This window comes from Mytilus galloprovincialis, chromosome 7 (genome assembly GCF_965363235.1).
Source record: "Mytilus galloprovincialis chromosome 7, xbMytGall1.hap1.1, whole genome shotgun sequence".
In the NCBI taxonomy this organism is placed as follows: domain Eukaryota; kingdom Metazoa; phylum Mollusca; class Bivalvia; order Mytilida; family Mytilidae; genus Mytilus; species Mytilus galloprovincialis.
The window spans coordinates 55,001,063-55,028,575 of NC_134844.1; the positions used below are offsets into that span (position 1 = coordinate 55,001,063).

Below are 27,513 nucleotides of genomic sequence, written 5' to 3' on the forward strand. Positions count from 1 at the left end.
TTTGTACGCCAATCGTGCGTTTCTTCTACAAAAGACTAATCAGTGATGTTCGAATAAAAACATAAAACAAATGACCTAAAGTACGAAAAGTAAAATCACAAAAATACTGAACTCCGAGGAAAATTCAAAACGGAAAGTCCCTAATCAAATGGAAAAATCAATTGAAAAAAACACATCAGACGAATGGACAAAAAATGTCATATTCCTGACGAGGTTGAAGACCATTGCGAATATAACATTCCGAAAGGTTTTGCAAAATGGACCGTGGCAAATCATAAAATGTCAATTAGTGTATAAAAGATTTATTATACGTTACCTACATTTAGCTATCATGGTGGCCGGTTAAGGCCATTTTGCGTTTTCGCCATTCATCATCTATAGGGTAAAAACGCGAAAACTCGAAAATGGGAAGTCCATGACGCGAAGTCTAAAACGCGAATTCGCCCTTCCGCCTTTTCGGGTTTTTCGCGATTGCGTTATTGCGTTTCGAGTTTTTGCATTTTTGACTTTTGTTATTTGACCAGGTTCTTATTTACATGGACATGTTATATTTGTTGCAAGTTTTCCTGTGTATTAAAAAAAATATAATGCACATATATATTTCCCTAAAAATTCTTCCATAAAATGCAAACATTAATTTTTTTGTTCAATAAAGAAATAATATAAAAAAAGGATAAACGTTTTTGGTGCAACTTTAAAACAAATATATTCAATAAAATTATCATTCCATGTGGATATGACAATACTGCAACAATTCCTATATTCTTATTACTTTCTTCTCATAGAACAGGAAACGCAAAAACGCAAAAAGTGAAATCGCGATAACGCGAATTCTCGAAAAGGCGAAATCGTGAAAAGGGGAATAGGTAAAATCGCGAAAACACGAAAGGGCGAAAACACAAAATCATAGAGAAAAAAATATTTCGAGTTTTAGCCATATAGGATATGAAGGGCTAAAACGCGAAAAAAACGAAATGGCCTTTACCGACCACCAAAGACACCTGACCGATATATCCCATCACGTAGAAAGCTTTACTCACCTGTGTCTATAGCGCCTTGCTTTCTGTTGAATATTTCGATCTGCTTTACTTGGTAAAATTTTCCAAGATCAACAATCCAGTAAGGCGAATGATCAAAGTTAGTGTGCATATATGTACTCAAATCTCCATCAACAGCCTTCGAAGCATATTCTACCCCAGCTGTTGAACTTTGTTTGCAGGACTTTCCGTAGGCAACTTCTGTTAATTGGATTTCTTTGATGTTTGGAAATAAAGAAAAGGATAAAAAAAGATAAAAATCTTTATCAAATTAAAAGTGGTAACAAAATATGAACTACTGCTGAAAGATAAAGTATGTGAAAAAAGTAAACTTTATACACATATTTCACTGGGTGTGTCCACATAAAATGAAAAAAATTTCATGAAAAAAATGAACTAATTTTATTTTCAGTTGACATGTGTGTTTGAATTTTAATAATCATTATCTAACAATTGTTTAAACCTAAACAAACAGTACGCAAATGAATAATAATTTGACAAACATTTTACAACATTTTACCCTCCATCCTTTTAGGTATAAATCCACCTAATCATAGTACGTCACATCCGGTCGAAATTTTTTTCTAATAGTTGTAGGAAGTTAATTCTTCATTTCATTGCAATAAAAAATATCTGAGTAATGAAACATATATCTTTAGTGTTTAAATCACAATTCTTGTTTAATTGGCATTTCTTGGCGGAGAACCCATCGAGAGCTGCGATGATACAATGGAATTTGTATATGATTAAACTTTACTCATGCCAAATATTTCTTTATTTGAAAGAAAGATAAATTCCGCACAACTGTTTGAAAAGTGCAAATTAAACAAAGAATAGTTATTCTTTTGAAGTCGTTTTATGAAATGATGGGCTTGACTTTTAGTCTTTTTATTAATACACAAAAGAGGGCCTGGATAGCGTTTACAAAATAGACAATAATAGCAAAGAAAGATAATGATTAGAGAAAAAGAATGAATGTGGAAAATAATTGAATAATGATATATACTTGTACACAATCAAGAAATCCTATGATTACATATAAGTTTAATAGGAAAACAATTTTCTTTAGAAAAATGACCCCAAAAAATGAAAGAATTCAGAAATGAAGCACCCCTCACCCTCATAAAACATTTGTTATCTTATATACTTACGCTGGTTCTTTTCAAAAGACTGTACAAATACAGGGATGCAAGTGTAAGTCGGTGACTGAGGAATACACACCTCAGTAAGCTTACAGCCATGACCTTTACATGGACCAGCTAGTTCCTAAAATCATCAGAACAAATACATATACAAATACACTTACATGGGTGGTGTGTACAGAAGAAATTAATGGGCTAAAAATTCAGGAAAACGGACAGAAAAATTATAAAGAATAGATAAAGCTAGGCCAAAATCAACAGAATAGAAAATAATGGGGGAATAAATAAAGAATAAAGTAAAATTGCCTAAAATATTTTCAAAAGACAGAAATGAATGACTTCGATCCAGACCCTTTAACCTTTAATTCTAATACTTTTTTCAAAGACTTTCGATATTATCATCGTTGTTGATTACGCCTGCTCATATATTTCTAAGTGACGGCAAAAATTATGAAATCTTTGAATTCTTTACATAGAATTTTGTTAAATTAAAAATATTTGAAAAGAAGAGAGCATTAAGGTCAACATGTAATCTATAATTTAGTAGAAATGTGAAGTTTCGAATTTATGATCATATATTTAGGTACTAAGTCACTTCTGTTCTGTAACTTCCTCCTACTACATGTACTTATGAGGATCTCATCTCAGTAAGTACTCTCTTCTTCCTCAAAGCATAAAGTTTATATGCTTATGTATGGAACGCCATAGCTGTCTTATGTGTCTTTTTTATTGCTTTTTTATTATAAGATGGTGGTTTTCTATTATAAGATGGTGGTTTTCTATTATAAGATGGTGGTTTTCTATTATAAGATGGCCTAGTGGTTTTCTATTATACGAAGGTGCTTTTCTATTATAAGATGGTGCTTTTCTATTATAAGATGGTGGTTTTTTTATTATAAGATGGTGGTTTTCTATTTTAAGATGGTGGTTTTCTATTATAAGATGGTGGTTTTCTATTATACGAAGGTGCTTTTCTATTATAAGATGGTGGTTTTCTATTATAAGATGGTGCTTTTCTATTATAAGGTGCTTTTTTTATTATAAGGTGCTTTTTTATTATAAGGTGCTTTTTTATTATAAGGTGCTTTTTTATTATACGATGGTGCTTTTCTATTATACGATGGTGGTTCCCGTGATTAACCGGAAGTGTGGAGTTTATTTGAAAAAAGGGACGGACCAATTGCTTTTAATGAAATATGAAAAAAAAAAATCAAGAAAATCAATTAAGTCTTCAAAAGTTTTTAGGGATTATTATATTTGAAATAAAGAAAATAATTAAACATAAATGATTTATATTAGTGAATTTATCAATATACCGGAATTCTACCACCTGCTAAAACCGGCATTGTTTTAGACAATATATATGGAAAAATGGCGGGATCTACGAGCATGAGAAAAATACTAGAAGAGTTAAAGTTACAGAACTTGAACGAAACGTTTGAATTGGAGAGAATTGAGATTGACAATTTTTTGAGTCTGACAGAGCAGCAGCTGATTAGGTTGGGTGTAACCACTATTGGGGATAGGATAAGACTGGAAGAAAAGGTGAAACAAGTGCAAATGTACAAAGAAGTAATATTGATGTGTACATACAATACACTCTCAACATGTTGTACAACCTTCTCCAACTTCAGTGCAAAACCATTGGTTACAACAACCAGTTCATCCTTTATTCCAGCAGACAGTTCCAGCTCCACCACCTTATATGTTTAGACAACCAAGCAGAACTCAAATGGCACCGTCACAAAACATACCAAATAGTCACATGCAAGCCCAGTATCCACAAATGATATATCATAGAGCTGCAGTTGCAACACAATTATCTCCCTTGGATAGTAATAACAGTATTGCTGTCACTCCATCAATTCATCCTCATTTTCAAATTCACCACATGTCCTCTACTCAAGGAAAGGTACAGATAAACACATCTGGTAATAAAATTGTACCAGAGCTTATCACAAAATCTTACGTTTCTAATGACATAAGTAACAGTTCATCAGGAGATAGTAAAAACAGTTTTGCTGTCACTCCATCTACTCATATTCATTCTCAAATTCACCACATGTCATCTACTCAAGGAAAGGTACAGATAAACACATCTACTGATAAAAATGTACCAGAGCATATCACAAATTCTTATTCTTATGTTCCTAATGTCTTAAGTAACAGTTCTACAGGAGATAGTAAAAAAACCTTTGCTGTCAGAAAATGAAATGTAATAAAAGCAAACCTGAATGTTCCTTCACAAAGTGGTCATCCTAGAGATTCACCAAAACCATATGATTACCCTGAAAATCCTGATTCCAATACCATATTAAATTCCTCAAACTCAAATAGTAAAAACTGTTTTGCTGTTGAACAAAGGAGTGAGGCAATGATATCAGAAAATTGTTCTGACACAGTAGGATTGCCACCAAACAAGAATGTTCAACACATATACAATCCTTTTTTAGACAAAGGTCAAACATTCCTCCTGGACCCAGATATAGCAGCCCCCTGTGACAAGAATGATATAACCTTAGGAAAATCAAGTCTCTTTCAACATTAAAGGCTTTAATTCCAATAAAAACTACTTTGATGAAATTCTTGATAAACATGATATTGTACTGATACAAGAACATTGGCTTTTTAATTATGAAAAAGAATTATTGAAACAACATCATTCAGATTTTATAACTTTCTCGAGACAAATTGATGATAATGAACCCTTATCTCCAATCAGTAGACCAAGAGCCATGGAGGTATTGCAATTTTGTATAGAAAGTCCATGTCAACTATGTTTTCTCAACTTCCTGATGGAGATAACAGAATCCAGGCTATCGAAATTTCAACCACAAAAGACCCAATATGTCTTATAAATGTATATCTCCCCTCAAGAGGTACCGACAAAGGTCATGATGCTTATAGAGCAGCTTTGGACATCTTAAAAGAATTACTACTGAAATATCAAAGAACTCATTCAATTATTATCGCCGGCGATTTTAATGCTTCATTCCATAGACAATACAAGGACACCCAAGATGAACTATTTAAAAACTTTTGTAAGGAAAATCAAATAGAGCTACCATCTAACTACCCTATAGACCATACATACCATCAAGGTGATTCAAAATCACAGATAGACTACATTCTAACAAAATCTAGAGAGAATGATGACGAGTCAACTGAATATATGCAGGTGAAAATCTTAAGAGAAGGCCACAACACATCAGACCATTATCCCGTCTCCGCTGAATTTTCTGTTAGATTACAGACCGCTCAAAAACAACTGAATGGAGATATTGTGACTAAGATTAATTGGGAAAAGGTTGACAAAACAAGTTATGAACAAAATTTGAAGGAGGAACTAAAAGATAGAAAGTATCTGAACATGAGAACACCTTACGGTATTGAACAAGCTACAAACCAGCTAATTTCTGGTCTTACTAACGCTTTAAATTTGAGCTATCCCCGTAGGAAATCCAAATTTAGTAGAAAAAAGAAGATCAGCTGGTCTCCACAACTTGCTAAAGCTGTGGGTCTGTCAAAAAAGGCATTTTATCTGTGGAAAAAGGTTGGTTCACCTCCTTCGAAAAATAATATTTACAACTTGAAGAGACTAGAGACGAAACGTTCCGTCAGATCAATACAAAGGCAACAAACCGCTGACAAAAGAATTAAACTACATGAAGAAATTATGATGGCTTCAGATAGGGACAAGGATCTGTTTTTTCGACTTATTAAAACTCAACGGCCTTCTTCTTCTCAGTTCACGCACACCCTTATAACTGAAGAAAAAGAAGCATCAACTCCAAACGAGATAAATAACGTCTTCAAAGATCACTTTGAAAAATTAGCCAAAACCAATTCAAATCCTAACTTCAACATTGGTCATGATAATCTTGTCAAGCTAGACATGGAAACCATTGTCAACATCTGTGAAAACCAAGAAATAACAATTCAACCTGTTACCTCAACAGAAATCACCAAGCGTATTTCGATATTAAAAAGAAAAAAGGCTGGGGATGTAGAAGGTTTAACTGCAGAACATCTTATTTATGGTGGAACAGAGTTAACTGCATTCCTAGTTACCTTAATTAACAATATATTCTATACAAAGCATGTTCCTGAAGTCATCAAAAAAGGTCTACTGACCCCTGTCCACAAAAAAGACAAAGACCCTACTATTCCATCCAACTATAGAGGCATCACAGTCATTTCCATCATTTGTAAGATTTTGGAGCTTTGTATTAGAGCTAGAATCGAGGGTACACTAAATAAACATCAAAACAAGCTTCAGAAAGGTTTCACTAAAGGTGCATCCTCTATTAATATTGCTCTTCTCATCTCTGAAGCAATTAACGAAGCCAAAGATAAAAACGAGTGTCTCATTCTAATAACTCTGGATGCAGAAAAAGCATTTGACGTGGTAGACCATATACACCTATTTTGGAAATTATATCATCAAGGAATTAATCAAGCTTCATGGTTACTAATTAAGGAACTATATAACAAAACAACTACACAAGTTAAATCTCAAGGATATATCTCGGAAACATTTGTAAATGAGCAGGGAGTCAAACAAGGTGGAATTCTCTCTGCCAATTTTTACAAGGCCTATAATAAGAATATCCTTGATACTCTTGAATCCACAAACATAGGAATTAAAATTGGAACCAATTATGTGGGTTGCCCAACGTGCGCAGATGACATAATGCTATGTGCTGGCTCAGAACATGATGCCTCAACCCAACTCCGCATCATTGAAAACTGTACCAAAAACGATCGGGTAAAGATAAACAGCAAAAAGACTGAAATTCTAATGATTAACAAGAAGAATAAAGATATTAATCTTCAACTTTTTAATGAAAAAATAGACGAAAAGCAAAACATTAAACATTTAGGAATTGAAAGACAAGAGAAAAATAATCCAAATGTAGAGAATAGAATTTCTGTTGCAAGAGCTACAATGTATTCCCTATAATGCTGGATTACATGGAATAAATGGTATAAATCCACTATTATCGTATAAACTATGGCGGACTTATGTTATACCAAGAATGCTCTATGGAATTGAAATTCTCAACATTACTAAAACTGATATCCAAAAATTAGAAGCTTTTCAGAAAAAAACATTTAAACAAATTCTATCCTTACCACAAAGAACTGCAGATGCTGCTATTTATATCTTACTCGGAGCCGAATCTATTGAGCAACTCGTACATAAAGCTGTCATTTCCCTATTTCTAAGAATATCAAAAGATCCCAACTCAATTGAGTGTAAAATTGGAATTAGACAGCTAGCTACAAAAGATGATAAATCAAATAGTTGGTACATAAATGTGGACAAAACTCTCAAATCTTATGATCTTCCATCCGCACATGAGATTATACTAAATCCAGAGAAAATTGGAAACGATTGACTCATGATGTTATAGACAAAACCTGGAAAAACAGATGAACCGAATCTGCTAGAAGCAAATCAACACTCAAATATATGGAAGTAAACAAATGGAACTTTAAAAAACCAAACTTCTGTTGGAGCAGTGTCAGAGATAATAAAAGAGATGTTAGCAAAGGGATAATAAAATCCAGGATACTTACAGGACCTTACAAAACCCAAAGTATTACCAACCGATTTGACGGAAAAAAATCTGCAGAATGCAAATTGTGCATGGTAGGACCTGAGGATTATAAACATTTCCTAATCAACTGTGAAAGTCTGAATTGTGTGAGAAAAATTCATCAAGATAGACTAAAATCCCTACTAGAGGATAATCATATCCACTATTGCAGTATAATTGATTCTGATGAGGATCTTCTAGAATTATTGGTTGACTGTTCTAGGAACGACCTTATAACTGTGCCTCAGCAGAGAGACTTAGAACGAATCTGCAAAGACTGGATCTATGCATTGCATGCTAAAAGAACCCAACTTTTGGAAAACAAATGAACAATCAGTTGAGTTCTGAGCTTAAACTACAAGTGGCTGTCAGTCGTGGGAATGTAACATATAACAAGTATTATACTACTTTGTCTATATACTTAATTAATACTAGGTGATGTAGCTAAGTAATTCATAGTTAAACCATAACTAGAGCATATGAATTAATTACCCCTGTAAATAATCTTATAGACCCAAATTCTATTGACAAACTCTACTGTTTTACTTAAAACTAATTTTTACAAGTTTCTTTTTTTATTCGTATCCCTTACCATTTTATCTTTTAATTACATATATTTAAACTTATTAAGAAACCATACTAGTCCATAAATTTAACCAATTACTAGTACAGATTAGTAGTTCCTTTCACTTTCCTTTGCTAAGAGAATTTAAACAACTGATAAGATATTACTTTTATCCATTTTATAATTTTAAATGTATAGTGTACATACAAGTTCCTGTTTTTAACTAATTTTTAGTTTTATCCTATTCTAACTCTGTTAATATTATTTTAAATTTTAACCAGTAGATAGAATTTTAAATAACGCAATTTTAAAAATAAACAAATTTTTTTAAATGCGGTGACCCTGCAGATAGGGTGGACTTCCAGAAGAAGAAGAAGAAGAACGAACCAACTGTAGAAACTCTAGCAAGTGACATAAGATCACAAAGAAACATCCTCTTCGGAAGAAACGTAAGTGGCCGTGGTCGTGGTCGAAAAAGGTCCAGAACTCCAAACAATATAAATGATAACAAACGCGAAAAAGGTTCGAGATCTTGGACCGTTACTGTTGTCTGTGTGCCTGACAAAGATGCAACCAAACCCCCAACCACACAACAAAAAGAGGTCAACTTTAAAGCAGGTTTGGGTGAAAAAAGAATCTGCTTTTCACTGGATGACAACGAATCTGCAGTTATGGATAAAATATCATCAGACATAGTTCCTGCAACTTGTACAAGTGACAATGCCAATGGAAAGAAGTCTTTAGGTTTTCCTCAATTAAAAACTTCTGGAGGTTTTGAACTTCTTAAGTGTCGACAAAACTGTCGTGAATTGTGTATAATTGACTGTCAGTGGAATGCAGGAACATTAAAATCCTATTTAGGAGCTCAAGCCAAAATATATGTAAGGCCTATTCAAAAATGCCTGTCCACCAAACCAGTAAATGAAAACAGTGTGCCTGAGCAATCACAAGTCCACTGTCATGGCTGCTGACAGATGTTTACAGTACGTGAACTGAGAAAACATTTACAGACATGCATTAGTCAAAATAGTGATAGTGAAAGTGATGATTTGCCTGATCCACAAATTGGCCCTGATAAGAATAGTGACATTGAAGAACAACATTATCTTGTTGATCTCACTGATCAGGTCAATGAGACTGAGAGTGCCAATGTCAGTACTGCCAATCTTGAGCATCATGAAAATTCAGAACACATTGACATTATTATTGAAAAAGCCATTGAATACTGCATAGAAAATAATATGCAAAATCCAGTGGAAATACTGAGATATCTTCAAACAGTGGTTGTAAAAGGAAGACAGCTAGAAATAGCTGATCTGTCACAATGTGACGAAGGAGAAACCAGCTTTATAAGGGAGCTACCATTTGATTTTTATGGGGGCTAGGATGAAAAATTTTGTCCTGCATTTTTTTTAGCTGTAATCTCTGTCCTGCCTTTTTATTTTTCACTCTGTTTGGTCCTGCTTTTTTTTACCTAAATTGTCGTCCTGACTTTTTTTTTGGCAATTGTCTCATCCTGCCTTTTGCTTTTACTCAAAACTCCTGTCCTGCCTATTTTTTTTTTTCAAATTTCATCCTAGCCCCCCCCATAAAAGTCAAATGGTAGCTCCCTAATGGTTGATAGGAGCAATATATTACAAACAGCATTTGATGAAATAAATTCCATAACAGATAAAAATTTAAGGTTGAAATTGGAAGTGCAATTTTATGATGAGGTAATGTCATGTATATCATTTACAAAATGTATACACAGTCAGGGGACTTACTTAAATGAGTGATTTTCTAAATAACTAATTCAAGCAACATTATGTCTATAAAGGTTGGAAGTAAGAGTTGTCTTTCTTTAATAATCATCTATTTAAGTACATGTAGTACAAATTAATCACTAGACTAAGTGATTTAATTTTATTGTAGCTTTAAATATAGAATACTAATGATCCAGGGACAAATTATGTTGGTAAAATTATCAGAACCAACATCTGTGTTGATAGGATGACTGGGTCATGTCAGGTAATGACCTTGTACTTAATCTAGGATATTGACATAAAAATCGCTTCTTTAAGTATCATACATGTACCTCAATTTCCTTCCAAAAAATCACTTCTTTAAGTATCATTATTTTAATAACCCCCACTAAAAGTAATGCAACACCCCCGAACAGTGAAATTTTGATCGCGAACATTAGAATTTTATTACATACATGTAATCTATAAGATGAAACCTTGAATTATACAGGAAAATACTCCCACTGCTAAGAAAAATCTGTTAAGAAAGTATCAGTTCATTAAATCTCGCAATGAAAGTTGTGTTAAAAAATGTAAGAAGTACCACTGATGATCAGCCTTCATTAGGCGAAAGGTGCATTTGGTATATGCAATGCAAACCTTGATAAATACATTTGTTGGAGTCTAACATAAATTCACTTTAAGAACCATCACTTCAATTTTACATGTACATGTATGTAGTTTAATACATTTGTGTTTTATCTAAAGTGGTGGAGGGAGCAAAAGAAATCTTAATGAACCTGTACTAATTGGCCATGGCCAAGCTCAACATGAATAAAACGAAATCCATATTATAAAAACATATACATGTATATATATATGAGATACATTGTATAAGTTACAAATGCAGTGATATTGTTTGCCTTAAAAAATGATTAGTGGAGAATAAAGGCTTTTTCCCCCGGAGAAGAATCCCAATTTGAAAAAAAATGGCTTAAAATTATTCCCAAAAAGACAACTTTTTTCCCAAACAGTGCAGTCTTAGTAGTAATTGTGCATGAATACTAACTGAAAAACACTCATTTAAACGTTTTTCATGCCTGAAATGACTATATGTGCAGATTGAGGGTCTATTTATGAATAATCACTGACAAAAGGGGGTCTTACTTCAAAGCAAGGGTAAACTTTTGAAAGGGGGTCTGTAAATTAAAGTTTCAGTCAAATTTTTGGTTTATTTTAAATTTCCCCATTTGATGAAAATGATGCATATTTTCCCAATAAAAAAGGGTAGAGGTAGTTTTGAAAAAAGCCAACAATATCACTGAAATAATTCACATTTAGAATGACATATGGCCAGGTACAATGTACAATATAAACAGTGGCAGATTCATAATAGTGTCCTATGAAAATATGTCCACTTGGACAAACAGATATAGTATATCATGTATATCATGTATATGAAATAGTGTCCTCTCCTATTTAATAACATGTTTAAAAGTGACCTTAGCATTAAATCATGACATGTACAAATGATGTATGCTTTTACAGACTGCTGTTGATCAAAAGGTGGACCTAGGAAGGAGTTTTTCTCAATAGTTCTGTTGGCCATAAAAGAGAAATATTTTGACAAATGACTCCGAGAGTTTTTGGCAGCTGACTACACAACTGTTAGAAAAATCATAGGTACATTGTTGTTTTTGTCAAGCCTGCATTTTTTGTTGCAGAAAGGGTGACATAGGGATAGTGATCAGGTGGCATGTTTTATTAGACCTTGACCTCATTTCTACGGTTAAGTTATTGTTTTTTTGGGTCTAATTTTCTAATACTTTTAGTGATAAACAATATTTGGATTATGAAATGATTGTAAGATCATGAAGATGTATACTATAAATTCAGAAATTATTGCAATGTTTTTATTATTGCAAAAAATGCAAAGGGGTTATAATTGCAATGCATTAAAATCGTGTTTTGAATTTTTTGTATATGAATCAAACAGCCTTAACCATGTTAACAGGAATTTTGTTAATACCGCAAAAATAATAATCGCATTTTAGTCTAAAAAGGAAAAATCCTAATTATAAATGCAGGCAAATTCCCATTTAAATTTCTCAATTTTCATTATATGTCTGTGTGGCTATTATCATCTGACCAGGACCACATTTTCATGGTTCATTGGTCAATCTTATGTTTTCCTGGTTAAGTGTGTTTCTGAGATACTGTATCCTAAAGGTCAATTATAATATTTAAAGCATGTAAAGATTGTAAGGTATACATTTGTACGTCATGTCTGTCTGGCAGGATTCATAGGACCTTGACCTCATTTTCATGATTCATTAATCAATGTTGAGTTTTCCTGGTTAAGTTTGTTTCTTAGATATGCAATAAGTCAACTTCATGTACATTTTGTACATGTGTACATGTACATGTATATTTAAAGCATATTTTGTAAGAAAAGATAATGCGGTCCTGAGTTTTATTTGGCTTTTAATCATATTTTCAATTTCCTTGAACATTTCTCGAGTAAACTATAATTGAATTCAAATCTTTATAAATTGGTCTTGAAACTGAACTTCAGATTGCTGTGCTCTAACAGGACCGACATGAATTCTTTTAGCATCCATGAAAGGAAGGATAACAAAATTTATCAAAATCATATACTGATACTGGAACAGAGCAACAAGTGTATTTCTTCACCATACATGTAAATACAAAAACCAAGTCCATCAGGTACATGTTGTACAAACAAATGACAAAATAAGGATTCGGTCCCAAAGTCTTGAATCCAAAAATTTTAAAAACTGCAGCGTGTACATGATGTACATACAAATTATTTTTGTTGCCAACTTCCAAAAGATTTACTAATTTCATTGGAAAAATTAAAAATTTTGGTTGATTATATTGGGAATCACTGAAGCATGACTGTGACTGGAAACCCCCCCTCCTTATGAAAACTTCTGAGTCCGCCACTGGGTACTGGGGTAGTGCCGACACATGGATTGGAGGACCTTACAGTTTTCATTTGCTTGTATAGATATTAAAAGTAATAATAATATATAAAAAAAGATGTAAATAACATCTACATGTGTACATATACATTGTACTTAGTTATGTAATAGTCACTGCATCAATATCTTGTATCTACATGTACATGTATATTTTATACATGTACACAGTTCTAGTCAGTAGTACATATATCATGTATACTATATGCTTTTTTTAAAATTTATTTTATATATTTTCTGTTCTTTTAGGGTTAAGTACACTACAGAATGGCACAGTTCCAAAATTTCTTGAAGAAAACATCTTGGATAGGTTATTTTCAAACAATAAAGCAGAAGAGTCCATTTGTATACAAAATCTAAGAAATGGCTTAGATTGTCTTGGCTTAATCAAGGTAAGAAATTCACAAAATTTACTATAAGCACATATAGGTATGACGTTCATTATCACTTAACTAGTATATATTTGTTTAGGGGCTAGCTGAAGGATGCCTCAGGGTGCGGGAATTTCTCGTTACATTGAAGACCTGTTGGTGACCTTCTGTTGTTGTTTTTTCTATGGCCGGGTTGTTGTCTCTTTGATACATTCCCCATTTCCATTCTCAATTTTATGAGTATTATATATTGAATCACTTCAAATTCACTTGAAGTAGATTCCCATTCTGGATAGCACATGTACTGTGACATACATTTTTGGACATCTTGCTGTCTAAAGTCATCGTCAGATTTAATAAAGCATACTTTCAGATCAGTCATTAAAGTGATAGTTTTAGTTTATTGTATAATCTGTTCAAAGGTTAACAACCACCGAAATCCCAAATCTGATGGGGACTCCCTGTTTCTGTTCAGTTTGCTTATAAAAATCTTTATTTATGATGTTCTATCATTCAAATGGGAATGATATGAACCCACGGTTTAAAACAAGAAACATGCACAACAGTAGTTTTATTTATTTATTGCCATTATTAGATATACAGTTTTTCATGAATATAAATGGCAGAGTAGCGGATCAATTTACACCATTCTACTAAGCTCTACTATGACATTTAATCTGCCATCCTTCCGATTTATTCGTAAACCTTCTGCTTTTGACCAGTCTCTCTGCCTCTCCAATTGTAATTGTAAAAACAGGAATAAATTAGTGAAAATCTTTCAAAATTTTGGTGGCCAGTTTTCATTTAAAGTGAACTATACATCTTCCTTTGACAGAAAACTTTCAAGTGAAACTAAATCAATTACTGTTATACATGTAATTGCTTGCATTACATCAAGTTGACAATGCAGAGACCAATGTATGGAGTTTAGTTATAGAAAATTTTATTTGAATCAACAGTATTTGATTATTAATTTTAGAAGAAAAAAATATGTGGAAAGCAATAACGGGACAGAGCAGGCTGGGTTGGTGGGGGCTGCTTTTTTGGTAATCCAAATGACCTTTTATGTAACTTTTCCCACCTCAGAGCAATCAGCTCTTTGATTTTCAGGATGTAACTGGAACCACACATATATATATTTTATTTGGCCTTACCTTTAATCATGTTGATAATAGTCTAGAAGAAAAATTATGCAATCAAAGATCAGTATTTATTTTTATAATGTTATCTTTGTAGATTGGTAGCGTTTTGCCTATGTTTATCCATCTTTTTCGACCTAGCAGCTCAACACTCACAATAAGAGCTTTCATACAACTACTACCGCCAAGATTTTCCGAGGAAGGATCAAATAGTAGACGTTATGAGAATTTCGTGTATTCAGCATATCTAAAATATTTGAGAACAGCTGCAAGTATGTTCCTTTGTCCTATGTTGTTTGTTAAGATTGTAAATCCAAACAGCAGACACAAAATGAAAAAAAAAAAAAAAAATAGAGCAGTGCTCATGGTCCCCCACAAACTTTTTTTTTTATTATTTATTTATCTTTAGTAACAGTGACCTTTGAACTATGACTGACCCTTAAAAACATGTAAATAGGGTCCTTTCCCTTTCCTATCCCTTCCTTCTGTATAAGTTTCATTTCAATTGGGAAAGGGATACTCAAGTTAGAATCCTGAAATGAAAATTTTACATAAATTTTAATTTTAGTAACAGTGACCTTGACTTTTCACCTACGTACCCAAAAATCAATTTTCCTTCCTTCTGTATCAGTTTTGTTTCAAATGGACATATTTTATTTTTTAAAAAGTCTAGTTTTAGTAACAGTGACCTTAATCTACCGACCCTTAAATCTATAGGGTGTTTTCGCTCTCCTAACCATTCCATCTGTATAAGTTTCTTTTCAATAGGGCAAGGGATACTCAAGTTATCATATATGCATCCAGAAATTAAAATTTTACTAAAAAATACATTTTTTTGAACAGTGACCTACTGACCCCAAAACCGGTTTTTGCCCTTCCCCATCCCTTTGAGCTGTACAAGTTTTGTTTCAATCAGACAAAGGATACTCAGATTATTATCTGGAAACACAATCTTGAATGGCAGAAAGGCAAATTATATTCTTATAGCTTGGGTAAACAAAATAGATTAAAGGATCAGGACAGTTTAAATTCAATAATAAAGAAAATGAACTGTAGCGTTCACATCCACTAGCTTCAATTTCTCGTTAACCAAGTAATAAATTTTAAAGAAATCTGTTTCAAAGTTGTTTAGTCCCCTACTGAACAAGTTGAAGGGGACTTTAGGTTTGCACTGTCTGTATGTTCATCTGTCAGTCCTGCAAATCAGTTTTCCACCCTTTTTTCTTCATGCTTGAAGATATTGATTTGATTATTGGTTTATAGTTTTACCATGACAAAGTTACAGATCAAGGTTGAATTATGTTCCAGTCTGAAGATTTTGTGTAGAGTTATGGTCCTTGGACTTAGAAAATTCACTTAGATAATCAGTTTTAAACACTTTTTTAGCTCACCGGTGAGCTCATGCCATCTCTTGGTGTCTGTTGTCTGTCGTTGTAAACTATTTTTAAAATCTTCTCCTGTGAAACTTGTGCCTAATATTATACTTCTTAACTTTGAATGACTGTTGCTTTAGGAATCTAGTTTATGAATTGTATCCAAATTTTTGATCCATCAACAAACATGGCCACCATGGCTGAAAATAGAATGTAGGGGTGAAATGCAGTTTTTGCTTATATGTCAGAAAGTAAAGCATTTATAGCAAATCTGACATGGATTTAAACGTTTAAAAGGTTAAGATCTATCAGCCTTGAAATTTTCAGAGAAACCGAGCAACCCATTGTTGGGTTGCTGCCACTAAATTGGTTGTTTTAAGGAAATTTTGCAGTTTTTGGTTATTATCTCGAAATTTTATTGAAGATAAAGATAAACTGTAAACAGCAAAAATGTTCAGCAAAGTAAGATCTACAAAAAAATTATATGACCAAAATTGTCAATTGAACTCTAAAGGAGTTATTGCCCTTTAAGGACAATTTTACACAAGTTGTTTAATTTTTTTTAACTTTAAAAATCTCTTCAAATGAATCTAGTATAAATTTTGTATGTCATTTCCTTGTATGTATCAAGAAACACAGATACTATGGCTGAAATGGATCATATGGGTAAAAAGCAAAAATAATCATTAATGATCATGAAAGATTTTAAAGAGGGTGTCCATGGAAAAACCAGGCAGTGGGTGGCACATGACATATTTTGTTTTCCAATTTTTTTCATCTATTTCATATCACAAATTCAAATTCACAAATAAAGAGAAAAAAAAAAATACACAGAAAGCACTGACAATTCATTGAAAAGGGAGATATCTCTTCATTTTGTACACAATTTTGTTGCATTGTTAGTGAACTTTAAAATCCTTTTTTGAGCCATCCACTTTGGTTCAAAAATATCTTTGACATATATATCCTTTGTATGATATAAACATTGCATTGGAACCAAAAATTCAGTGGGAAAAAAATTATGGTGTGCCACTCATATCATAGGATTTGCCTGATATTTACTTGGACAGCCTCTTAAGCAAAACAATAACAGGAGAGCGATTGAGAGCCTCTTGTTTCATCATGCTTGAAGATATTGATTTGTTATATAGTTTACACCATAACAAGTTATAGTTAAGTTAGAATTTTTTCCAATACAATGAATTTTTAATGGGTAGGGGACTATGTATGGTTATACAATACTCACAGAATGCTTAATTTGTCATTATATAAATCTATGCATGTTGCAGATTTGAATTAAAAAAAGTAATAAAAAACAAAATGATTTTAAGAATTTGTTTTCTTATATTGCATTATTGGAAGCGAGGGTATTAATATACTCATAAGAACTTATCTTTTTAACTATAGTATATGTATTTTTTGACAGACAGAAAACCACAAATACAGAATATAAAGAAAGAAGATGTGGTATGATTGCCAATGAGACGATTCTCCATCAGAGTCCAAAATGACTCAGAAATTTACAACTATAGGCCACCATACGGCTTTCAACAATGAGCAAAGCCCATACCATGCATACCGCATAGTCAGCTATAAAAGGCCCCAAGATGACAATGTCAAACGAGAAAACTAACGGCCTAATTTAAAATGATTTATGTACAAAAAATGAACAATAAACAAGACAAGTATTGACCATAATATTTTTGCCATTCATTAACTTTCATCTGTATTTTGTTTGTTTTACAGGTGGTAGAAGGGGAGCTGTATGCCTGAAAGATATTATGCAGTTTGTAACAGGTACTCCAGAAGAACCTGTTCTTGGTTTTACCCTGCATCCATCCATTGATTTTGTTGAGATTAAATCTGATACAAGTTTAATTCCAACTGCAAGTACATGTACCAACACCATGAAATTGCCAAGACCTTCTGTTGAAATTTCTTAACCACCAGAAGAAGACCTGTTTGCATTGTACGATTATGCATTTGCAAATACATATTATGGACTGATGTAAGTTTATTGGGAACCACTAGTGGTAAGTTAATGACAATTGGTATGCAGTTGTATAAGCATTGGCATATGTCATTTCCATGGAGATTATTTGGCCCCTCCTCTCAGTCATGGTCTATTCACTTAAACTTTTGCTTAGTTTACATGTATTAGTTTGTGTTTAAGTTTGTTAAAAGGGAATTATGATAAGTCAATGGTCTTAGGTATTAGCATTGGCACATCTCATTTCCATGGAGATTGTTTAGCCATGTACGTACAGTCATGGTTCATTGACTTTGAATATTTGCAAAACTTGCATGCATTATAAAAATTACCAAAAAGGGAGCCATATCTCTATGATAACAGTTTATTTATTTTAGTAAATCTGACTGGAGGAATTTCAGTAGAAAAAAATCTATTTAATTTGAATTTTCTGTGTATGAAGTCTTCATACCATGACTAAGTTTTAAAAAGGTATCTGGGGGACAATGCACTCCAGACCCTCTTCGAAAATTTCTCGCATTTGGCCCTCAGGCTCAACAGTGATACTACTAAAAAAACTTACAACATTCAAATTTTACTGATAGACTTAAGATAATCTGCGTTATAGATGAGCATCACCACACAAGTTGGAGACTGTTCTTAGTGGGAGAACGGTAGAAGATGCCTTGAAATGAAATTTAGCTCAAGTTCAAGATAGGTGATACTCTTATATAGCCAAATTTAATCACTTGAAAGCATTTTCGCAAATATTAGCATTGATTTCATTACATTAAAAATGCTTTTAACCCAAGTCTAATAGTAAAAATATGTACATTCAGCTACATACTATATATATATAGCTAGTACCTCGGACAGTTTTGAAAAGTACATTTTTTTTAAACAATGGACTTGTGTACTCCCCGAATACTTGTGACACACTTAACTACTTTCTTTCTTTATATATATATATATGATTTATACATGTTTTATTTCTCGAGATTTCACAAAGTTGCTTATCTCTAGTATTATATGTCTCTGGTTGAAGTACTTTTTAATTTGGCAAATTGTAAGACCAATGACTTAATATTCAGGACACAATGATTTTCAGTTCAAACAAAAACATTTAAATATGTGTTCATTATCGATCAAATTCTTTTAATGCATGTAAAAGTCACAGTTACATAAGTTTTCATTTAAAGCATTATCGAAGAATTTCATTTAGCTGAACCATGTAGCCAACCTTTATATATAAAAAATAAAGATAAAACAGGGAATGGGAATAATTCGATATAAAACATCAAACAGCACCAACACCACCAATCAAGCCATCAAAATAGAGACATACAGCGACAACACAAAAAGGAAAATGTACAGAAGGAAGAGAGAATTCCCAACTTGATACAGGCACTCTGGCAAAACTTGGCAGAGTGGTGGGGTTGAACCATGTTTATGGGTACACTAACCTTGCCCCTCAATCTACTCGACTTTCTATCAAGATTCGAAAGACGTGCAGCAAAAAGACTTGCACAATTCAATTGCCAACTCAGCGTCCTTATAAGTTAGAAAAATTGGTTATAATGTTTTTTACTTTTCTACATTGGCTAGAGGTATAGGGGGAAGGTTGAGATCTCACAAACATGTTTAACCCCGCCGCATTTTTGCGCCTGTCCCAAGTCAGGAGCCTCTGGCCTTTGTCAGTCTTGTTCTATTTTATTTTAATTTCTTGTGTACAATTTGGAAATTAGTATGGCGTTCATTATCCCTGAACTAGTATATATTTGTTTAGGGGCCAGCTGAAGGACGCCTTCGGGTGCGGGAATTTCTCGCTACATTGAAGACCTGTTGGTGACCTTCTGCTGTTGTTTTTTTCTATTGTCGGGTTGTTGTCTCTTTGACATATTCCCCATTTCCATTCTCAATTTTATAAAAAATACTAAAATAGTTAGAGGATCTACAGATCTGTACGTTGTTCGTGTACTACCTCTACACAAAATGATACAGTTATATATAACCAATATACCACTTTAAAGCTTAAAGTTGTTGAAAGTCATGGGGTTTTATAAGATTAAGTATATAAAGAAGTTATTCAGTTATCCATTTACGTTCAAGATATGAAGGCAATTTAGTAAATTACAAATAAGTTTTAATAACCAGTTTAGTTATTTCTTTCAATGACTTCCAAACATTCAAGATAATAATCTATTCCAAAGTTAGTATTGCTTCTTATCAATTGTTGAGTTAAATCCAGTCTGCATTGATCACTTATCATGTGTGCAAGGGGTCCAAATATTGGTCTCTCGCCCTCTTCTACATCATGTTGATCCACATAGCCTTCAATTCCATAGTCTTGCAAATTTGCTTCTCCTTCGGTAATTCCTACGGCATTTTGAAGTTGACCTGAAGTCCACAAGCTCAATGGAGATGAATTAACAGTGCGTAGTCTATGACCAGCCCATGCTTCTGCCCAAAATTGCAGCTTCCTGTTTATTTCGTCCATGAAAACAAAGTTGGAGAGCAGCTAAGTTTGTCAGTTTTAGTGGGTCTAGATAACCTTCATCTTCCATGAAATAAAATAAGTTGTAAAAGTAACTAAGCACACCGTCATACACATCTCTCCATAGTCTTTCAATCCGTTGATTATGAGTGCTTTTTCCCGTTACCATACTGTTTGGGCCTTTTTGAATCAACATGTAGTTTGCCACAGAAACATTTTCCAATCCTTTGTCAGACCTAACTTTATTGGGTATCCCATACTTTGCAACACCGGAGAAGAAACAATCCAAAACTGTTCTTGATGTGTTGTTGTCGGTACATTTTAAAAATGTTATCAATCGACTAAACCCGTCAATGCCACCTACAATTACAAATCTCCACCGGACAAGTTTATGGTTTGTATCTATGTGCCAAAGGTGATTTGGACCAATTACATTGTAAAGACGCCTATGAAGCCTACCCGTACGTCTCGCCTGTACACCGGCGGTATCTAATCGATGCATGCACTCCCTCAGTCTCCATCTCTGTACTCTTATGCCTTTTAATAGAAGCATCTGTTGCAATAGTGTTTCGCCACACAATGGAAACTCTTTTATTATTTGTCCAAGTGTCAAGTCTAAATCACTGTCACCAATTTGTGTAAAATTCATTTTGCTTAATCCGAACTGTGACATTCTTTGGTAAATGGTGCTTTCAGACACGGACAACAATTTAGAAATGTCGGATATTTTAAATCCATTTTCCAGAACACTTTTTAGAACAGACTTTGGGATATCAAATTTCGGAGGGCCGCATTCAGAGTTTATTTTATTAGGGGCGGACGTTCCATATTTTACACATTCAGTTCTTAACTTCATCATATCTGCCCTACTAGATACACCTAATATTTCCATTTCATGTGTCGAAAGCCTACATACAATGTCTGGAGTGATTTTCTCTCTCTCAAAGTTTGGAAATGCTTGCTGCAAGTTTAATTTCTGTAAAACATTTAACATTTTAGTATTCACAGCCATGGCCGCCATGTTGGTTCGGTGAGATTCAAATACACGCCACGCTTCAGGGTAATCACGGGAACCACCATCGTATAATAGAAAAGCACCATCGTATAATAAAAAAGCACCTTATAATAAAAAAGCACCTTATAATAAAAAAGCATCTTATAATAGAAAACCACCATCTTATAATAGAAAACCACCATCTTATAATAGAAAACCACCATCTTATAATAGAAAAGCACCTTCGTATAATAGAAAACCACCATCTTATAATAGAAAACCACCATCTTATAATAGAAAACCACCATCTTATGATAGAAAACCACCATCTTGTAATAAAAAAGCAATAAAAAAGACACATAAGACAGCTATGGCGTTCCATACTTATGCATTCTTAAATATTATTGACTTCCAATTTTGATCGTGAAATAAAAAATCCTTTGAACACATGTACAGCAAATTCATAAAGTGTATTTTTTTTAAAATCACAGTTATAACACTGTATGTGGTTATTCGAATTCATCTAAAAAAAGAGGATTGGTGTGTTTAGAATGTTAAACGACTTTAGATGATGACACACAAAAGATTCAACAACAAAACACTGTTAAAAGTTAAAAATTGCTATGAATGCACGTCGAACTGCCTAATTACTTTTTTAGGGACATGACGCAAAAACTGGACAAACAGTTTATATTATTGCAGTTGTTAAAAATACATTGACATTACGTTTTCTGATTTCACCGTACTTGACACCAAAATTCGGCTTTTAAAGTTTATATCAGAAAAATACAGTAAAAGTGTTATTTATTGTAAAAGAATTTTAAAAGCACGTAAGAAAAAGAAAATAAGTTACAGATGGCTTATTGATTTTCATAAAGTTTTGTCGATCAGTTTTCCGAATACTTACCAGAAAAATCTTATAGTTTTCGTGTAGACAACGGGTAACATACACATTTAACGGTTCTTCGAGTATTTCCTCTATTTTCGGATACTTACAAAAAACATATAATATAACTTTACTTTACCATTAGAGAAAGAAACAAATGTGACCCAGTGTTCTAGCAGGAACGTTTTTAGAAGGCGCGGTGCGCTCCATTGTTCGATTATCGATTGTATTTTTATTTGTTTGTTTTGATTGATCCGCCATTACGAAATTTTACATAGCGACAAGCTTATGACTTTGTGTACGACCACGTGCTAATCAACGATTATAACAGGTGTCATAGTCTGTTGTTACAGGTAATCCGTTTATCAGATTGGTCATTAATGATGATCATCATTTTTCATTCAAATAGAATAGACCAGTTGGCATATGTCTTTTCTTGGAAAAAAATGTTCATACGATAACACAGTTTGCAACGTTTACCGTAGATTTATCGAGGAAACGTAATTGACAGAAAGTCTAAAACCATAATCAACTTTAAAAAAAAGTCGTTTTACTTGTTTCCCTAAAACATAGCATATTCAGACGTACTTGTCTTTGCCTGCCATCACTTTTGATACGAAATTAACAAACCTGGCAGCCATTGTTGATTTTATTTATTTCTTCTACGTAATGTATATAATCCTCCAAAGAAGGAGAGCATCAGAATAAAGAAAGATAACTCAATTTTTTTTTCTAGCATACTTAAGATTTTTCTAAGATATGTCTACATACTGCTGGCTAAAAAAAAAAAGGTGTGGTACCATTTGTCTTTGCTATATAATGTTCATTTTCCTGTTAATTTCTTATTTTTGCTTAAAGGCCTGTAATAATTGGTCTTTTTTCATACAATTTACATTTGAAAATATAGTTCTTTGTACTGAGAATCATCAATTCAACAGTAAACTCTCATCTTGAATGCCAAGAAAAATGTGTTTCTTAGAAAACGTAAAGATCACAAAATATTGTCTCAATTTTTGTGAAAAAGATCGCATTTAATTGTGAAAAAGATCGCATTTAAAATGTGTTATTGGACATTCATAGAATAAATGCTCCATGGTTTCATCAGAAACCTTACAAAAAGTACAAAGTTTTGAATCTTTCAGTATAATTTTATACAAGAAAGTATAAGTTGCAATTATTCTATGTAAAAATTTGTATTGAAAAGTTCTTAAATAAGTGGCATTACACATTTTTTTTTAAATAATATAATATTCTGACCAATCTTAATTTCAATACCTAGTGATTTCTCCCATTGTAACAAACTTTTCTGTTGGCAGTTGCACATTTTTGTCAACAAGATCTTTGTACACACACTTTACCTATTTGTTACACAATAATCTTTCCAAAAATTATCAATACAGTTAAAGGTTTAAACATTCATATGAGCAATGTTTTCTTTAATATGTTCTCTCATATACTTTGGAATGTTTGCAATGAGCACAAAATACTTTATTTTTGAGTTTTATCTGGGCTTATCATTTTGTACTTGTATATATATATAAGTAACCAGTGATTTAATGAGTGAAAATAGTATTTGATTTGATATCTTTATTAAAACATGCCGTTTTCATATTAATATCATATCACGCGTTCAATGCCCTAATTCAGAAATCCTAACTGGAACACAGGATGTGTGTAAGACGTGAATAACGCAATTTTCAGACCGGGTAAGATGTCATTATTGATTGTAGACACCAAAGATAAATATCACACCATTACGACAAAACAGTTCAGAATACACTTATATGGAGAACATTATTTTCTCAAATTAATGATAACGCATATCCTTTTGTAAAACAAGTCTGAAAAAATCTGCATGAAAGCAAAGAAATCGAAAGTAAACTAACGAATCCCGCCAAAGCTTAGAAATCATTACCAAACACCTAGCCCAAAATACATTGTCCCAACATCATTACAAAAAATCTTCTGAAAAAGTGACATACGTCTTTATATATAAAATTTGTACGGCATTCATTCGAATAGCAATCTCATTTATAACAAAAAACAAAACAATACTAAGAGTACGAATGATCCCTTAAGGTCTCCGATCACAAAACTTATAACAAACGTTTTATATTAAAAAATTCCAAAGTTGGTAATAAAAACAATGAACAGTATCGTGTTATGCATATTTGAAAAAATCAATGAAGACAGTATGATTGATTCCAAATTGCAAAAAGAATATTTTATGCTTTGAATTATGTTTTTATCGAATATCGATGAGCGTTGAAAGGATGTCTTCCATAATGTAACAATTTTAATATTAATCTGAATTTGTCAGAGCCATGTTGTTACAGATCATCAAAAAGAATATAAACAACATCATTTGTTCGAAAACAAATACTTCTATGGATTCATTATTATTCTTTGGATACCAATTTTCGTGGGTTTCGTTGGTACAGTTGAACAACGAATTCAAATTTTTAACGAATTAGAAATTTTCTTTAGGCTTTGTATGCAGAGATTGGCAAATCCACGAGAATTAATACCCACAAAAATAAATGAATCCATAGTATAACATCAAATTCCTTTGCAAAAAGAACATTTCGATATATATGAAATGAAGAGTAATGGACAAATCATCAAAATTAAGCAGTCACAACTGTTGTAGATCATTATACCAAGTGTTTTATGTGTTTTGGAAAAAATGGAGTCCCATTCAAAAATTTGGTGCGGCAATCTATTGGAATTCACACTCATGATTCGATGCCAAAGTCTAATGATATTACTCCGCCATGTCAACACGAATTGCTTGATTCGGTGCACTTTTTCCGCCACCAAAAAAGTTCTAATAGCCCTGTTCTGAAGGGTCTCTAGTTTATCGTATATCTTGTAGCCCGACACTCCCGATGAATAGTCCATAACTTTGGTCACCATACTACTGAAAAGCTTAGTAAATGTTTTGTAATCTAGTCCATCAATTTCGTAATACTTTGATGTTAGGGCGCCAAGAGCTCTGCTACTTGCAGTAACCAATTCGTTCGCACTGTCCGCATAGTCTGTTGTTTCTGGTATCGTAAATCCTAAGTACCTGTATCTCGATGTGTAGTTAACAGATTAATTGCAAAGCGTACATTATTTTTGTATTATCGCAGTTCACATATAGATTCCATTTAGCGGACAAGTTCATAAGCTTCGACAATTGACATTGTAGACTTTCCTCTGTGTCAGAAATCAAGACAATGTCATCCGCATACAGTAATATACTGATCTCTAAATAAGTTTTCATCAAGTTTGACACCGCAATGTAAAGAGTTAATATCAAGCGATAAGTCATTTATAAACAGGGCAAACAGTGAGTGTGCCATATTGTCCCCTTGTCGTACCCCCGAATCTACGGAGAACTAATCTGTCACATTTCCGCTATAGCTAAATAAAGAGAGGGTTTGAGGGATTGAGACAATTTCTCCCCAGCGGAAATTTTCGATCATTGTCATGTTTCTCCTATGGAAATTTGATAGTAGTATAAATACGTAGTCTGTTTCCCCCCTGCCAATCTTTCCCAACAGTAAAGACATCACTATAGTTATAATTTGGTACCGCTTAACTTATAGAAAAATGTTTGGCCTACTTTTCTTTTTTGTTTAAAAATTCTAAATGACGTCGCCGATGTTATATTACAAGAGGGGGTATTAGCTTCTCGTGATACTACAGAGAAATATTGAAAAAAACCTGTAGATTTATATGAAATATACAGAAAAATAATTGCAGGTGACGAAAACAATTAAATATGGCAATAAAGTGTATACTACACATCTTTCATTTATGAAAAAAAAAAAACAATAATATTTCCACACATTTCTTTTTTTCTACACAGAACATGGTGTATACCCTTATCTCCTTTTATTTAAAGAAACAATATGTTTATAGACTATGTATAGTCATGATAGTGAAAAGACTTTATTACGACACGTCATACATACGTGAATTTGACTTTAACATACGACGTTACCAAAATGTAACACCAATATTAGTGTATTATACATACCTCGGGGAATGTTGTGGCCGCTACAAAGCTATTTCCAGTGCTTTCAATGAGCTTACCATGGTAATTACTTTCCCCGGGTTCAGCATCAAATATCTGACATGATTTATTCGATGTGATAAAGTTTATAGATTTGCACAATTGTAATCTAGAGCAAAACTGGGCACACACTGACCACATCGGCATCGTCTGTTCAAACAGCATATGTCCATTATATATTTTATCTTTTTGTTTTTTGATAACGACTATTTCACACAAAGTCCAGGCAAAAAGAAAAACCAATAAGAATATCGAGCGATACATTTTTGTACTTAAATAAACAAACATTTTCAGTGCTGTTCTGATAACATTTTTCAGATCCTTTCATAAGGATTAAATCTATTTTCGGTTGTCACGGGAGATTCTTTTTTTTTAAATTAAAATACTTTAATTTGAATCCCTTTCCAACACTTAAAACTGTAAACTACAAATGTAATGTAGTCTAAATTGCTCTTCCGTGCGCTGAAAAGATGATTGTTTCCAAATTGAAACATATACTCAGGATCATCTACGATTTAAATGCAAAACTAAGTTGTAAAATTTATATGCAATTTCAAAATAATCGTTTTCAAAATTTAAATCTCTAGAAGTGCTAATGGAATTTTTCATCAGAATAGTCACAGTTCTATACTAGCAAATGACTAATCATACCAGAAAATACACTTATGATGACATAGCAAGTTTATCAGTCGTTAAAGCGCCAACTAACTCGAAACGGAGGGAAATACTTGCAGTCCAGTTGGACAGTAAACTTGCTGATGCCCTAATAGCCTGTAGATAAGTGTTTTATTGTATAGAAAGGAACTAGTAGATATATTCCGAGACGATATAAAGTTATTCATTTTCTACTGTAGCTATCATAACAGTTCTTAAAGGAATATTTTGTTTAAATTGAAACGGACGCAGTTAAAATTCCGTGAAGCTATATTCGGTATTGACGTCATATTAATTTTAATGCTCATATATCACAGTTGCAGTATCAAACTCCATACAGCGTTATCGTTCGGATTATACTTCACTTTCTCTGCATAAAGTACAGAAAAATATCCCGTTAAGACACTATTTTTTAATTGGCTTCTTTATAAACATTCAAACTTAACTAACACACTATGTAACTGAAAGTCTTTCCCTACTGTTGATAGAAAACAAAG

General features: G+C 32.9%; 1 pseudogene; it reads left to right on the forward strand.

The window, feature by feature from the left end:
• Positions 1-3,550: 3,550 nt before the first annotated feature.
• LOC143084218 (uncharacterized) lies at positions 3,551-17,968 on the forward strand (annotated as a pseudogene).
• Positions 17,969-27,513: the final 9,545 nt, after the last annotated feature.